Source organism: Coregonus lavaretus, assembly GCF_964263955.1.
Source record: "Coregonus lavaretus genome assembly, chromosome: 38".
In the NCBI taxonomy this organism is placed as follows: domain Eukaryota; kingdom Metazoa; phylum Chordata; class Actinopteri; order Salmoniformes; family Salmonidae; genus Coregonus; species Coregonus lavaretus.
The window spans coordinates 17867856-17881821 of NC_140025.1; positions in this window are offsets into that span (position 1 = coordinate 17867856).

The following is a 13966-nucleotide window of genomic DNA, read 5'->3' on the forward strand; positions in this document are numbered from 1 at the left end:
CTTTGGTTGTTTAGTACATAGCATAAAATGTGAATCCTTAAAGAGATGGGTGGGGCTAAAGCTTAAAAGGGTGTGAACGATGCTGAATGGGTGTAGACAAAGAAGAGCTCTCCAGTAGGTACCAAAACATTCAAAGGCCATTTTCTCAAAAGTGAGGTTACAAGTTTATCAACTTTCAAAGCAGAATTACTTTCCCATTGTTCCTCAACTGTAGTGTATGATATACCATTTTCTAGCTCTGAGTCTCTACTTTTATCCAATGTAAAAAACACCACTTCAAATGTTGCTACATTAGACCGAATCGAGCCAATCGGTCACATTTAGAGACCCCCCCCCCCCCCCCCCCCCCCAAGTTTGACTTTTGTTGCATTTAGGGGAGCTAATGTGTATTGCTAGTTCCCCTGGTGTATTGCTAGTTCCCCTGGTGTATTGCTAGTTCCCCTGGTGTATTGCTAGTTCCCCTGGTGTATTGCTAGTTCCCCTGGTGTATTGCTAGTTCCCCTGGAATTCGCACCCTGGATCAGGCCTTAGGTTTATGAGACCATATCAGAGACATCAGGTTATTTGTTATGAATTGGGATACGGCATTTTAAGTTGGAGTGACATGAAGACCATTTCCATGTTTTACTCATAAAACATTTGCCTGAAACTTAAACGTATGCTTCCCCACTACCTCTTGCTATTTCCATTCGAGCTGAATGAATCTCACAGTGCTTTGCTTTGACTGACATGTACATTGTACAATGGCAGAAGTTGTTAGACTGGAACAAATTGCTGTGTGTCTGAAAGCTGTTAGACTCTTTTGACCCATTTCTCACAATGCCTACCTATTTGACATGAAATATAATGGCATGATGTAGAAGTGCTTTAAAACAGCTTAACAATGGAGATAAGATTCCAACATTGATGAATGCAGCAGGCAGGCAAACTTTGATGTGCAAACAGACAAAAGAGAGAGAGGAGAGGGTATATTTCCCTATTACGCCCTTATCATATCCATTTGATGCCACTCTGTGTGAGATGGCCTTCATTCCAAAGCAGGCAGCAGTTGGAACTGCCGACAACAGACAGACACACTGTGAAACCTCATTTCAGTGTGTGTGTGTGTGTGTGTACACGTCTGCATGCATGCATGCATGCGTGGGTGTGTGCGTTTGTGTTTGTGCATATTGTGCTGCACATCAAACACATTCCTGGTAATCAAGCAGAAGGTGCATCAAACCACAATCTGCCTGTTAGACCTTGCTGATGACATTTAAACCTCTGTTTTGTCCAAACTAGAAAGGGATCCTATTATCTGACAATGTCACTTGCGAATGTCATTCGTCTGCATGCGGCACGTTCATTCGTCTCGCTAAAACGTGCAGCGGCCGTCAGAAGCCCCCGTCGGAAGGGATGGGTGGTACATCAACCACAATCAGTAAGGTAATTAATAAATTACTATTAGCGCATCACATTTTCAGTTTTATGGAAATACCCTGGCTCCACTCAATGTATCGATGGCAATCGGGCTAAACGGGACAGCAAGCTGGTGTGATCATAATTCATTAAAATGTTTTGCTTACGAAGGTGCAGATATAACTGACTGTTCAGTCTGACTGCGACAGCGACCCGTCAAAGTATCCCAATCATGTTAACATAATGGACACTACTAACGACACTTCTAAGACGATGTTTGGGTTCAGAGCACCAGATGTCGTTTAGATACCCAGACATGTGTGTGTGTGTGTTTGTGTGTATCTGTGTGTGTAATGTGATGACTGCTTCCAGACTGATAGTTAATCTGCACCTCCATCGTTTCAGGGGAGGATTATTAAGTAATGTCTCTCCCTCAGCAAGAGCAAGAGAAGAACATAATTTCTGCTGTTTTGTTTATTATTATTATATTATTTTTTAATTCATGGGGCAAATCTTAACTTCCACTTACTGTAAGCCAAATGTTCAATTAGTCATGCATTGATGTCAATAGAGACTACGAGAAAATGTGATTTAGGTGGAAGTTAGATTTCGCCCCCTGCACATCGTCACATATGATTTAATCTCGCCTACCAGCCGGCTCTCTCTCTGTCGAGACGTATGGTTTCAGAGCGCCTTGAATGGCAGTAGCGGCAAAAACATCTAACAGGTTGTAATTGGCTGATCTGAAGTAATGGGCTAAATAAGGAAGTGAGTTCAGGAATTCGGAAAGTATGCATCTAAGGAATTGTTTTCACATATAACATTTATATGCCGAACTCAATCAACTGGGCTCTCCAAAAATAATATGGTCGCTGTGATTTTATTTTGATTGTCGATTTTCGTAAATGTTCAAAGTCACATCTAATACAGCCGTAGCTTGCTCCCTCTCCTGCATCAATTTTAAATTACATTTGAGTCATTTATCAGATGCTCTTATCCAGAGCGACTTACAGTTAGTGAATATATTATTTTTAATACTGGCCACCCGTGGGAATCGAACCCACAACACTGCCGTTGCAAACTGAGCTACATCCCTGCCGGCCATTCCCTCCCCTAGCCTGTGCCAATTTATCACCACCCCATGGGTCTCCCGGTCACGGCCAGAGCCTGGATTCAAACCAGGATCTCTAGTGGCACAGCTAACACTGCGATGCAGTGCCTTAGACCACTGTGCCACTTGGGAGGTCACACCACACTCCTTTCAAGTCCCACTTTGAGGCACAGTGTTACCAAGCTCTATGTGCCAGCAATTCGAGCCTGTGTTACCAAGCTCTACGTGCCAGCATTTCGAGCCTGTGGACAAGGTTACATATGATTGTTTTGGCAGCATGGTTTGTTTTTACAGTGAGCAGGAAATATACTCCATGTTACGATATTGTTTTATGAAAAAAAATGTTAGCCACATAAGAGGGATATCCCTGTAACAGAAGGAAGGATAAAAAAAAACAGATGAAGAGGGCATTGCTCATTCTGGATGCAGTTTTCCTCCTGCAATGTCTCGTAGGCATTTAGACTGGTACAGTGAGGGAAAAAAGTATTTGATCCCCTGCTGATTTTGTACGTTTGCCCACTGACAAAGAAATGAAAAGTCTATAATTTTAATGGTAGGTTTATTTGAACAGTGAGAGACAGAATAACAACAAAAAAATCCAGAAAAACACATGTCAAAAATGTTATAAATTGATTTGCATTTTAATGAGGTATATAAGTATTTGACCCCCTCTCAATCAGAAAGATTTCTGGCTCCCAGGTGTCTTTTATACAGGTAACGAGCTGAGATTAGGAGCACACTCTTAAAGGGAGTGCTTCTAATCTCAGTTTGTTAACTGTATAAAAGACACCTGTCCACAGAAGCAATCAATCAATCAGATTCCAAACTCTCCACCATGGCCAAGACCAAAGAGCTCTCCAAGGATGTCAGGGTCAAGATTGTAGACCTACACAAGGCTGGAATGGGCTACAAGACCATTGCCAAGCAGCGTGGTGAGAAGGTGACAACAGTTGGTGCAATTATTCGCAAATGGAAGAAACACAAAATAACTGTCAATTTCCCTTGGCCTGGGGCTCCATGCAAGATCTCACCTCGTGGAGTTGCAATGATCATGAGAACGGTGAGGAATCAGCCCAGAATTACACGGGAGGATCTTGTCAATGATCTCAAGGCAGCTGGGACCATAGTCACCAAGAAAACAATTGGTAACACACTACGCCGTGAAGGACTGAAATCCTGCAGTGCCCGCAAGGTCCCCCTGCTCAAGAAAGCACATATACAGGCCCGTCTGAAGTTTGCCAATGAACATCTGAATGATACAGAGGAGAACTGGGTGAAAGTGTTGTGGTCAGATGAGACCAAAATCGAGCTCTTTGGCATCAACTCAACTCGCCGTGTTTGGAGGAGGAGGAATGCTGCCTATGACCCCAAGAACACCATCCCCACCGTCAAACATGGAGGTGGAAACATTATGCTTTGGGGGTGTTTTTCTGCTAAGGGGACAGGACAACTTCACCGCATCAAAGGGACGATGGACGGGGCCATGTACCGTCAAATCTTGGGAGAGAACCTCCTTCCCTCAGCCAGGGCATTGAAAATGGGTCGTGGATGGGTATTCCATAGGGGTGTAACGATCCATCTACTACATCGATGTATCGATTTATATTCATATGATCCAACTACATTGATCTGTGCTCGGCGAGTTGGCCTTTTGGACAACATATATCGATCTAACATCGTTTTAAAATGTAATAAATCGATTGTATCGATACTAGGAAATAACCCATTGGATTTAAGCACGTCAGACTTTATATGCAGGGGTGCACATAACTGGTACGCAGATACGCAAGCGCGACAAAAATCAGGAATGCGTAATGCCACTTGTGTTACTACGCGCCTTTGCGTACTTGACCGATCTTCTCATCTAACCTTACACATGACATGTTGCTTGTCAACTACTGTCAGGGATGTCCAAAAAGCAACAGACATTAAGCAGATTCTTTGGCGTTTCGCCACCTACAAATAAACGCCAACTGGAGCCAGAGCCGAAGAAAATGCTTTTTTTCGGAAAAGTGGCTTGAAGCTAACGATGAGCGCACTGAAATGTGGTGCAAGATTTGCCGCTCAAATCCACATCTAGCAGACAAAACAGGTGCATTTTATAAAGGCTCAAAGAATTTCAACCATCCTTTATTTGACAAACATGAAAAGAGCAAGGAGCACACGAATGTGGCGCAAGCCATTGCTAAAAGCTAGCCGAGAATAAATGTCCAGTCGCCGAGACAAGCTGAATGAAGAACAGCGGCAAGCTCTGTTTAATATTTTTCTCTTTCCATAAAGCTAAACATGCACGTCCCATGTCTTCCTATTCTGAGGATGTTCCTTTACTGAATGCTTTTTGATGGATCTGAGGACATCACAAAAACTGAGCAGGAAATAGTTTACATTGTGTCTGTGTCCAGCAACGGAGAGTTTACTTCGGACTTTATTGGACTGATTGAATTGGGTGCTGACCGAACCGCACAGGCCATAACAGACGGACTTGTGAGACTTTTGGTAAGTTTCATAATACCAGATGGTCTGCATGGAGTCATGAAACACTGTTAAAAATATCAAGACTATTGCCAGCCATTAAAATGCAACTGGTTACCAGGTATTTATTTCAGTCACACTGGTTGAATTTTTGGCTAAAAGGTTACTGAATCGATTTCAAGTCACTGAATCGTTTCGGATCGTATCGTTCTAAATGAACCAATATCGTCCTTGAATCGTATCGACAACCACGAATCGTGATACAAATCGAATCGTTGTTAAAACGAATCGTTACACCCCTAGTATTCCAGCATGACAATGACCCAAAACACACGGCCAAGGCAACAAAGGAGTGGCTCAAGAAGAGGCGCATTAAGGTCCTGGCCAGTCTCCAGACCATAATCCCATAGAAAATCTGTCGAGGGAGCTGAAGGTTCGAGTTGCCAAACATCAGCCTCGAAACCTTAATGACTTGGAGAAGATCTGCAAAGAAAAGTGGGACAAAATCCCTCCTGAGATGTGTGCAAACCTGGTGGCCAACTACAAGAAACGTCTGACCTCTGTGATTGCCAACAAGGGTTTTGCCACAAAGTACTAAGTCATGTTTTGCAGAGGGGTCAAATACTTATTTCCCTCATTAAAATGCAAATAAATTAATATCATTTTTGACATGCGTTTTTCTGGATTTTTTTGTTGTTATTCTGTCTCTCACTGTTCAAATAAACCTACCATTAAAATTATAGACTGATCATGTCTTTGTCAGTGGGCAAACGTACAAAATCAGCAGGGGATCAAATACTTTTTTCCCTCACTGTACATCCATTCTACTCAGTCAGCACACAAACACTCACAGCATCCTGGACTACACTTGACTGGAGACTGACTATTTACCAGAGCAAATAGGAAAACAAAACACACATACACAGGCAGCAATAAAAGGGGTTTTCCATTATCAAGATAGTCCAGTAGATAAGCACTGCCTTTTTTCCCTATCATGTGTATCACATGAACAACGTATTCACTGTGCTAGAATGGGAGGAATGACACTGTCATAGCACAAGTCAGTAGCTCTCTGAGTGACGGCTGTGATGTGTAGGGAGAGGAGCGAGATGACAGGGAGGAAGGGAGAGAGGGAGAGAGGGGAGACAGAGACAGAATATGAATGAGAGAGGATATTTTACAATGTCTGGAGATTCCACAGCTTTGAGTTCCTAGGGTCATATATTTTCTCCAATTCCAGTTTCTCCAAGACACAATGAGGAACTAGAGCATTTCAGTAACCCCACAGGTTTTGTTTTGGAATCGCATGAGGCACCAATTTACTGTCAGGTAGATTTGCTGAATCATGCTTGGAATGTAGAGGACCCACACCAAAGTGCAGCTGGCTCTGGTAGAAGTGTGCTGTGTCTGTGAAGGTATCCCCAAATAAGGACCAACCTAGTATCAAACTTGCTAAAAAGCTAATGCCACAATATGGGACAGACACTCTATGTGACTCCAGTATCAGACATCGGCAAAGAGCCAGCCAAGGCGTTTTGTGCCAGACGGTCTCAATGAGCTTGTAAAAATGTTGCTACTTGGACATTCCAGAGTTTCGACAGTAACAAATACACCTTGGAGTCAAGCCTCGATTGGATGACTGTCATTTTCCCTGATGGCTTCAAAGAACCTTGCAGCATGTCCTGAAAATAGCATTATGTCTTTGCTTTCTCATGCTTAGATGTGTGTGCTTAATATTTTAATTAAACTGGCCCAGTAAGAGGATTATGACATGATGAGTGTGTTCTCGCTCAGATGCACTTCAGTCTTCCTCCTGAACTCAATAATTAGACTTAGAGTTTACTGACAGGGAAATTTGGCAATGAGAAACATGTCTTTCAATGTTTTGACCCTTTCTAATATGGAGCGATGCCACCACATCCTCTCTGGCTAGTTGAGGTGACTCTGTTTGGTTCTGAAATGCAGTCTCATGAGTAGCTGTCATGTTCATTATAATGTGGACCAAGCATTGCCCTTCCCTATTCCATGAAATAAAAAAGGGAAAAGTGGTGCGTGCATATGTATTCACCCCCTTTGCTATGAACCCCCTAAATAAGATCTGGTGCTACCAATTACCTTCTGAAGTCACATAATTAGTTAAACAAAGTCCACCTGTGTGCAATCTAAGTGTCACATGATCTGTCACATGATCTCAGTATATATACACCTGTTCTGAAAGGCCCCAGAGTCTGCAACACCACTAAACAAGGGGCACCACCAAGCAAGCGGCACCATGAAGACCAAGGAGCTCTCCAAACAGGTCAGGGACAAAGTTGTGGAGAAGAACAGATCAGGGTTGGGTTATTAAAAAATATCTGAAACTTTGAACATCCCACGGAGCACCTTTAAATCCATTATTTAAAAATGGAAAGAATATGGCACCACAACAAAGAGAGGGCCGCCCACCAAAACTCACAGACCAGGCAAGGAGGGCATTAATCAGAGAGGCAACAAAGAGACCAAAGATAACCCTGAAGGAGCTGCAAAGCTCCACAGCGGAGATAGGAGTATCTGTCCATAGGACCATTTTAAGCCATATACGCCACAGAGCTGGGCTTCAAGGAAGAGTGGCCAGAAAAAAAACATTGCTTAAAGAAAAAAATAAGCAAACAGGTTTGGTGTTCGCCAAAAGGCATGTGGGAGACTCCCAAAACATATGGAAGAAGGTACTCTGGTCAGATGAGACAAACATTTCAAGAAAAACACTTTGTCTGGCGCAAATCCAACACCTCTCATCACCCCGAGAACACTATCCTGCTGTGGGGATGTTTTTCATCGGCAGGGACTGGGAAACTGGTCAGAATTGAAGGAATGATGGATGGCGCTAAATACAGGGATATTCTTGAGGGAAACCTGTTTCAGTCTTCCAGGGATTTGAGACTGGGATGGAGGTTCACCTTCCAGCAGGACAATGACCCTAAGTATACTGCTACAGCAACACTTGAGTTGTTTAAGGGGAAACATTTAAACGTCTTGGAAAGCATAGTCATTTTTACATTTACATTTTAGTCATTTAGCAGACGCTCTTATCCAGAGCGACTTACAGTTAGTGAGTGCATACATTATTTTATTTTTTCATACTGGCCCCCCGTAGTCAAAGTCCAGACCTCAATCCAATTGAGAATCTGTGGTATGACTTAAAGATTGCTGTACACCAGCGGAACCCATCCAACTTGAAGGAGCTAGAGCAGTTTTGCCTTTAAGAATGGGCAAAAATCCCAGTGGCTAGATGTGTCAAGCTTATAGAGACATACCCCAAGAGACATGCAGCTGTAATTGCTACAAAAGGTGGCTCTACAAAGTATTGACTTTGGGGGGGTGAATAGTTTTGCACGCTCAAGTTTTCTGTTTTTGTCTTATTTCTTGTTTGTTTCACAAAAAAACATATTTAGCATCTTCAAAGTGGTAGGTTTGTTGTGTAAATCAAATGATACAACCCCCCCCAAAAAAATCCATTTAAATTCCAGGTTGTAAGGCAACAAAATAGGAAAAATGCCAATGGGGGGTGAATACTTTCGCAAGCCACTGTATATACTGTATATATGTGAATTGTGTGTATGGACAGTATGGACAGTATGTGAATAGCAAAGGTGTGCATCACAGTATTTATATAGGATGAGCCATGACTAGAATATAGTACATACAGTACATATAAATAGGGAAAAACGGTATGTAAACATTATTAAAGTGACCAGTGTTCTTCACCTCACCTGGGGAGATGTATAACCTCCAGCAACCTCTTCACTGAGCCCACTATGACAGGAAGTAAGTGATTGATGGAGAAACTGTGCCAGTAGTAATTCAAGTTGGTAGGGGCAAAAGGACAGAACTCTCTATTTCTCTTTTCCGTGCTCTTTCACGCCTTCTCACACTTCTCTCTCATCTTCTGTCTCTTCAACGTACTCTTTCTGACACTTGTCAGTCTCTCTGTCTCTCTCTCTCTCTCTGTTTTCCTCTCATCCGCCTCCTGCTTCTCCTACACTTAACTACTTGTATCTCTTCACATAACCAAATAGTCTATCTTGGGCATGGGCAAGAGGTGGATCGTATGATCAATGCCTCCGTTCACCCACTACATTTGTCCTCTATCCCACACCTGCCCCACCCTTCCTCCTGTCTCTTATTATTGTCTCTGTCTCTCTCGCTATCTTTCTCTCGTTCGCTATCTCTCCCCCCGTCAGTAATCTTCTGGAGCCCCCGGGACATTTACCCACACAGGCCATTAGTTTACTTCACTCGTTTAGAAAGAAAGAGCGAGATGGAGAGAGATGGGTCATCTCAAATTCAAGTGTATTTTGCCTCTCGGTTTGTGAAGGTAATCTCTTGCCTTTCTCCTCCAGGGCAGAGATATTAAACGTACAATGTCACACGATTCACAGATTCACCGCTTTGAATGTCACCGCATGTCATACGGAGAAGAGACAGTTAAATCTGCCCCTATCTGCCCCTGATACAGTGTTGTAACTGTATGTGTGTGTGTGCCTGTGCGCCTGTGTGTCTATGTGCGTGTTTGTGTGTATCTGAGATACTTTGGTACTGTGCAGCTCTACCGTTGCCATTCACAGCTTGGCTCTGTAGTGGGTACACGCCCACACACACCATTCACACAAATGAATCAGACTCCACAGCAGGCAGTGGAAAGGGTGAATATTTAGGAGAGAAGTATCATACTGTGTTATACACATGGCTTCACACAGTTTGAAATGAGAAATTAGTTATTCAGAATGGCTTTAAAGGGGCAATCTGGGATTGATACATCCATTTGAGGACTTTTAAATTACTGATGATTCGGTGTGATTCCAAAAATGGATGTACCAATCACAGATTACCCCATTGAAAGAGACTCATTTGAAATGGGACACTTAGATACGTTTACATATTTGCACCAGTTACTTAGCCTCGTAATTACCAGACTGATTACCGGAACGTAAGCTTGTGAGAGTTCCGGATGGTTGTACATGGTGACCAGTTTCTAAGTATGGACCTGTTATTTTTTTTCCAGTATGGGATAAAACACATTCCTCCAAAGGAAGGAATGTCTTACTCCTTCTCAAAATGAACTAAATCAGTATCGTTACGGCCTTAACACTGTGCTCCTTTTTCATAGAATATTCATTGTATTCTTCTCAGAATCACCAGAATAGATTGGCTTCTGCATATCATTACTGGACAGAGAATGGCAGAAAATAATTAAGCTTGTTAGGACATATGAAGCTCAGTTCAGCCACAGTGATTATCATGCATCACTATCCCAGTGTTTTAGTTGCTGACAGCTCTGTAATTATGTCCTTTGGCTTCCCTGAGTTCATTTCTAAACCTGTCTGACAATTAGTCATTATCATCACCACGGCTCAGCATGGAACACATGCAGTGTGCAGGGCCGGCTCTATCCTTTTGGAGGCCCTAAGCAAGACTGCTTATGTTGTTGTGCCTGGAACCAACCCTGGCAATGTGTGTGTGTGTTTGGGTGTGTTTGGGTATGCTTGTGTGTGTGTGGACTGTTTGTGTGTGTGTGTGTGTGTGTGTGTGTGTGTGTGTGTGTGTGTGTGTGTATGTGTGTGTGTGTGTGTGTGTGTGTGTGTGTGTATGTGTGTCATTCAGTGTGCGCAAGCACACACTCACACACACACAAAGAGACATCACAAAGAAACAGTAGGAGAGGGGAAAACACTTTCCATGGTTATGTTTACTTGTTTGTTTGTTAAGTGCTATTCAGCCATACACTTCTTCTATCTAAATACTGTATGTTGGCTGAAATTCATTTTTTTCATTGATTCACTGTGCAAATTAATTGATGGAGAGGTGGAGACAGTCTTATGTTTGTGGCAAGTGGAGCACATGTTGGACATGTTTTATTTATCCTTTATTTATTCATATAAACTTGGCAATGTCTACTCGCATGAGTTGCTATAAACACTTCTACCACTATAGGCCATATCAGAGATGAAGCCAAGACCAGAACTCTTGAGACCAAACAGTTTCAGGTTACATTTAGGGTTAGGGTTAAGGTTGGGAAACAAAAACAGCAGGATTTGAACCAGTGGCCTTGTGTATGTTGCGCCCCCTTGTGTATGTTGCCCCCCTTATTCTATGAGGCACTATGTAGTCTCTTTTAACACAACCATAGTGGTTGTTGGTGATTACAGGACCACATCAAGCAAGGGAAAGTAGCAATTAGCTACAGTATTTAGGTACAGCCAGGCGTAAGGTTGAGATGTAAGTTGAATTCATAACTTGTTTTCAGGGACAAGGCTGACAGGGCTAAATGGATGTGTGTGTAATTATTCAAGTTGCTGGTTAGTACAGTGGAAGGTGGAATGAGGAGGGCGACATCTAGCCTTAATGGCCATGTACTCTTATAATCTCCACCGGCATAGCCAGAAGAGGACTGACCACCCCTCAGAGCCTGGTTTCTCTCTAGATTTCTTCCTAGGTACCTGCCTTTCTAGGGAGTTTTCCTAGCCACCGTGCTTCTACATCTGCATTGCTTGCTCTTTGGGGTTTTAAGCTGGGTTTCTGTATAAGCACTTTGTGACATCTGCTGATGTAAAAATTGCTTTATAAATACATTTGATTGATTTGAAATTTGACATGACAGGAGTACTCATAGAGCCATGACAGAAAATGACTCTCAGGTTGCTATTAAACACATACAGTCAAGTCCATAAGTATTTGGACGGTGAAACAATTTGCATCATTTTGGCTCTGTACGCCACCACAATGGATTTGAAAGGAAACAATCAAGATGTGCTTTAAGTGTAGACTTTTGTCTTTAATTTAAAGGTTTTGTCAAAATTATTGTATGAACCGTGTAGGAATTACAACCATTTTTATACATAGCCCCCCAATTTTAGGGGCTCAAAAGTAATTGGACAAACTAAAATAATCATAAATTAAATTGTGAGTTTCAATACTTGGTTGCAAATCCTTTGCAGTCACTTCTCTGGTGATGGTTAAATTTCTTCCCTGGTGATGCTCTGTCAGGCCTTTACTGCAGCTGTCTTCAGCTGTTTTGCCTTCAGCAAATGAAATGCATGCTCAATTGGATTCAGGTCAGGTGATTGACTTGGCCATTGCAGAACATTCCTCTTCTTTGCCTTAAAAAAGTATTGGGTTGCTATCACAGTATGCTTCGGGTCATTTTTTAAAATGTTTTTGTCATTTATCAGACGCTCTTATCCAGTGCGACTTACAGTTAGTGAGTGCATACATTTTTCATATTGTCCATAGGATGTTGTTCCAGAACTGTACAGGCTTTTTTAGATGTTTTTTTTGGCAAACTCTAATCTGGTCTTCCTGTTTTTGAGGTTTACTAATGGTTTACATCTTGTGGTAAACCCTCTGTATTTACTCTGGTGAAGTCTTCTCTTGATTTTTGACTTTGACACAGATACGCCTACCTCCTGGAGGGTGTTCTTCATCTGATCAACTGTTGTGAAGGGGTTTTTCTACTTCTGGCCTCCACCACAGTTGTTTTCCGTGGTCTTCCGGGCCTTTTGGTGTTCCTGGGCTCACCAGTGTGTTCTATCTTTATTAGAATGTACCAAATAGTTGATTTGGCCACACCTAATGTTTTTGCTCTCTCTCTGATGGGTTTGTTTTAATTTTTCAGCCTAATGATGGCTTGCTTCATTGGCAGTGACAGCTCTTTGGACTTCATATTGAGAGTTAACAGCAACAGATTCCAAATGCAAATGCCACACTTGAAATCAACTCTAGACCTTTTATCTGCTTACTTGTAAATTAACTAATGAAGAAATAACACACACCTGGCCATGGAAAAGCTGAGCAGCCAATTGTCCAATTACTTTTGGTCCCTTAAAAAGGGGGGGGGGACACATATAAAATGTGCTGTAATTCCTACACCGTTCACCCGATTTGGATGCAAATACCGTCAAATTAAAGCTGAAATTCTGCACTTTCAGCTCATATTCATTATTTAATTTCAATAATAATAACTTGGTAAATGTCCAAATATATATGGACCTGACTGTAACCCCCATGTATATTCCAAAGACAAGGTAGCTGACACCAGTGACTGCACAGTTAACCTCTACGGGATCGGTGTCCCGTTTAATGGATGGTTGAGCTAACGTGCGCTAGTGTGATTAGCATGACTGTTGTAAGTAACAGCAAACTTTCCAGGACATAGACATGTCTTACATAGGCAGAAAGCTTACATTCTTGTTAATCTAACTGCACTGTCAAATTTAGAGTAGCTATTACAGTAAAACAATACCATGCTATTGTTTGAGGAGAGTGCACAACAACAAAAAACGTATCACGGCAACTGGTTTGATATATTCACCTCTGAAGGTAAATAATGTACTTACATTCAGTAATCTTGATCTGATTTGTCATCCTCAAGGTCCCAGAGATAAAATGTAGCATAGTTTTGTTTGATAAAATGTAGGAACTGAACTATTCAAATGTAGGAACTGGGTTCTACAGTTTGAACCCCTGCTGTCTCTGGCTCCACACCCACCCCGCCCGGCCATCTAGATGTGTGAAAGTTAGTGTATAAGCTAATGATCTATCATGTATGACATTCCTGGGAGTGTGTACATTTACATTTTGTATTACCATATAATTTTTGTATGTTCTCTATAGTTATGTATAAAAAATGTATCAATTGACCAATTCGGCAAATTTGGGCAGACTTGATACAAAATTGTCCAAGTATTGCAATGCTTCAATGGATCAATCTGAAACTTTGCACACACACTGCTGCCATCTAGTGGACAAAATCTAAACCGAGCCTAAACTGCAATATTATATCGTGGCTTTTCTCTTGCATTTCAAAGATGATGGAACAAAAAAATAAATAGAAAAAGCATGTTTTGTTATTGTATTATCTTTTACCAGATCTAATGTGTTATATTCTTCTACATTACAGTTTTTCTCAATTGCTAAAACACTAAAACCCATTGGCTGAACAAAGTTCTC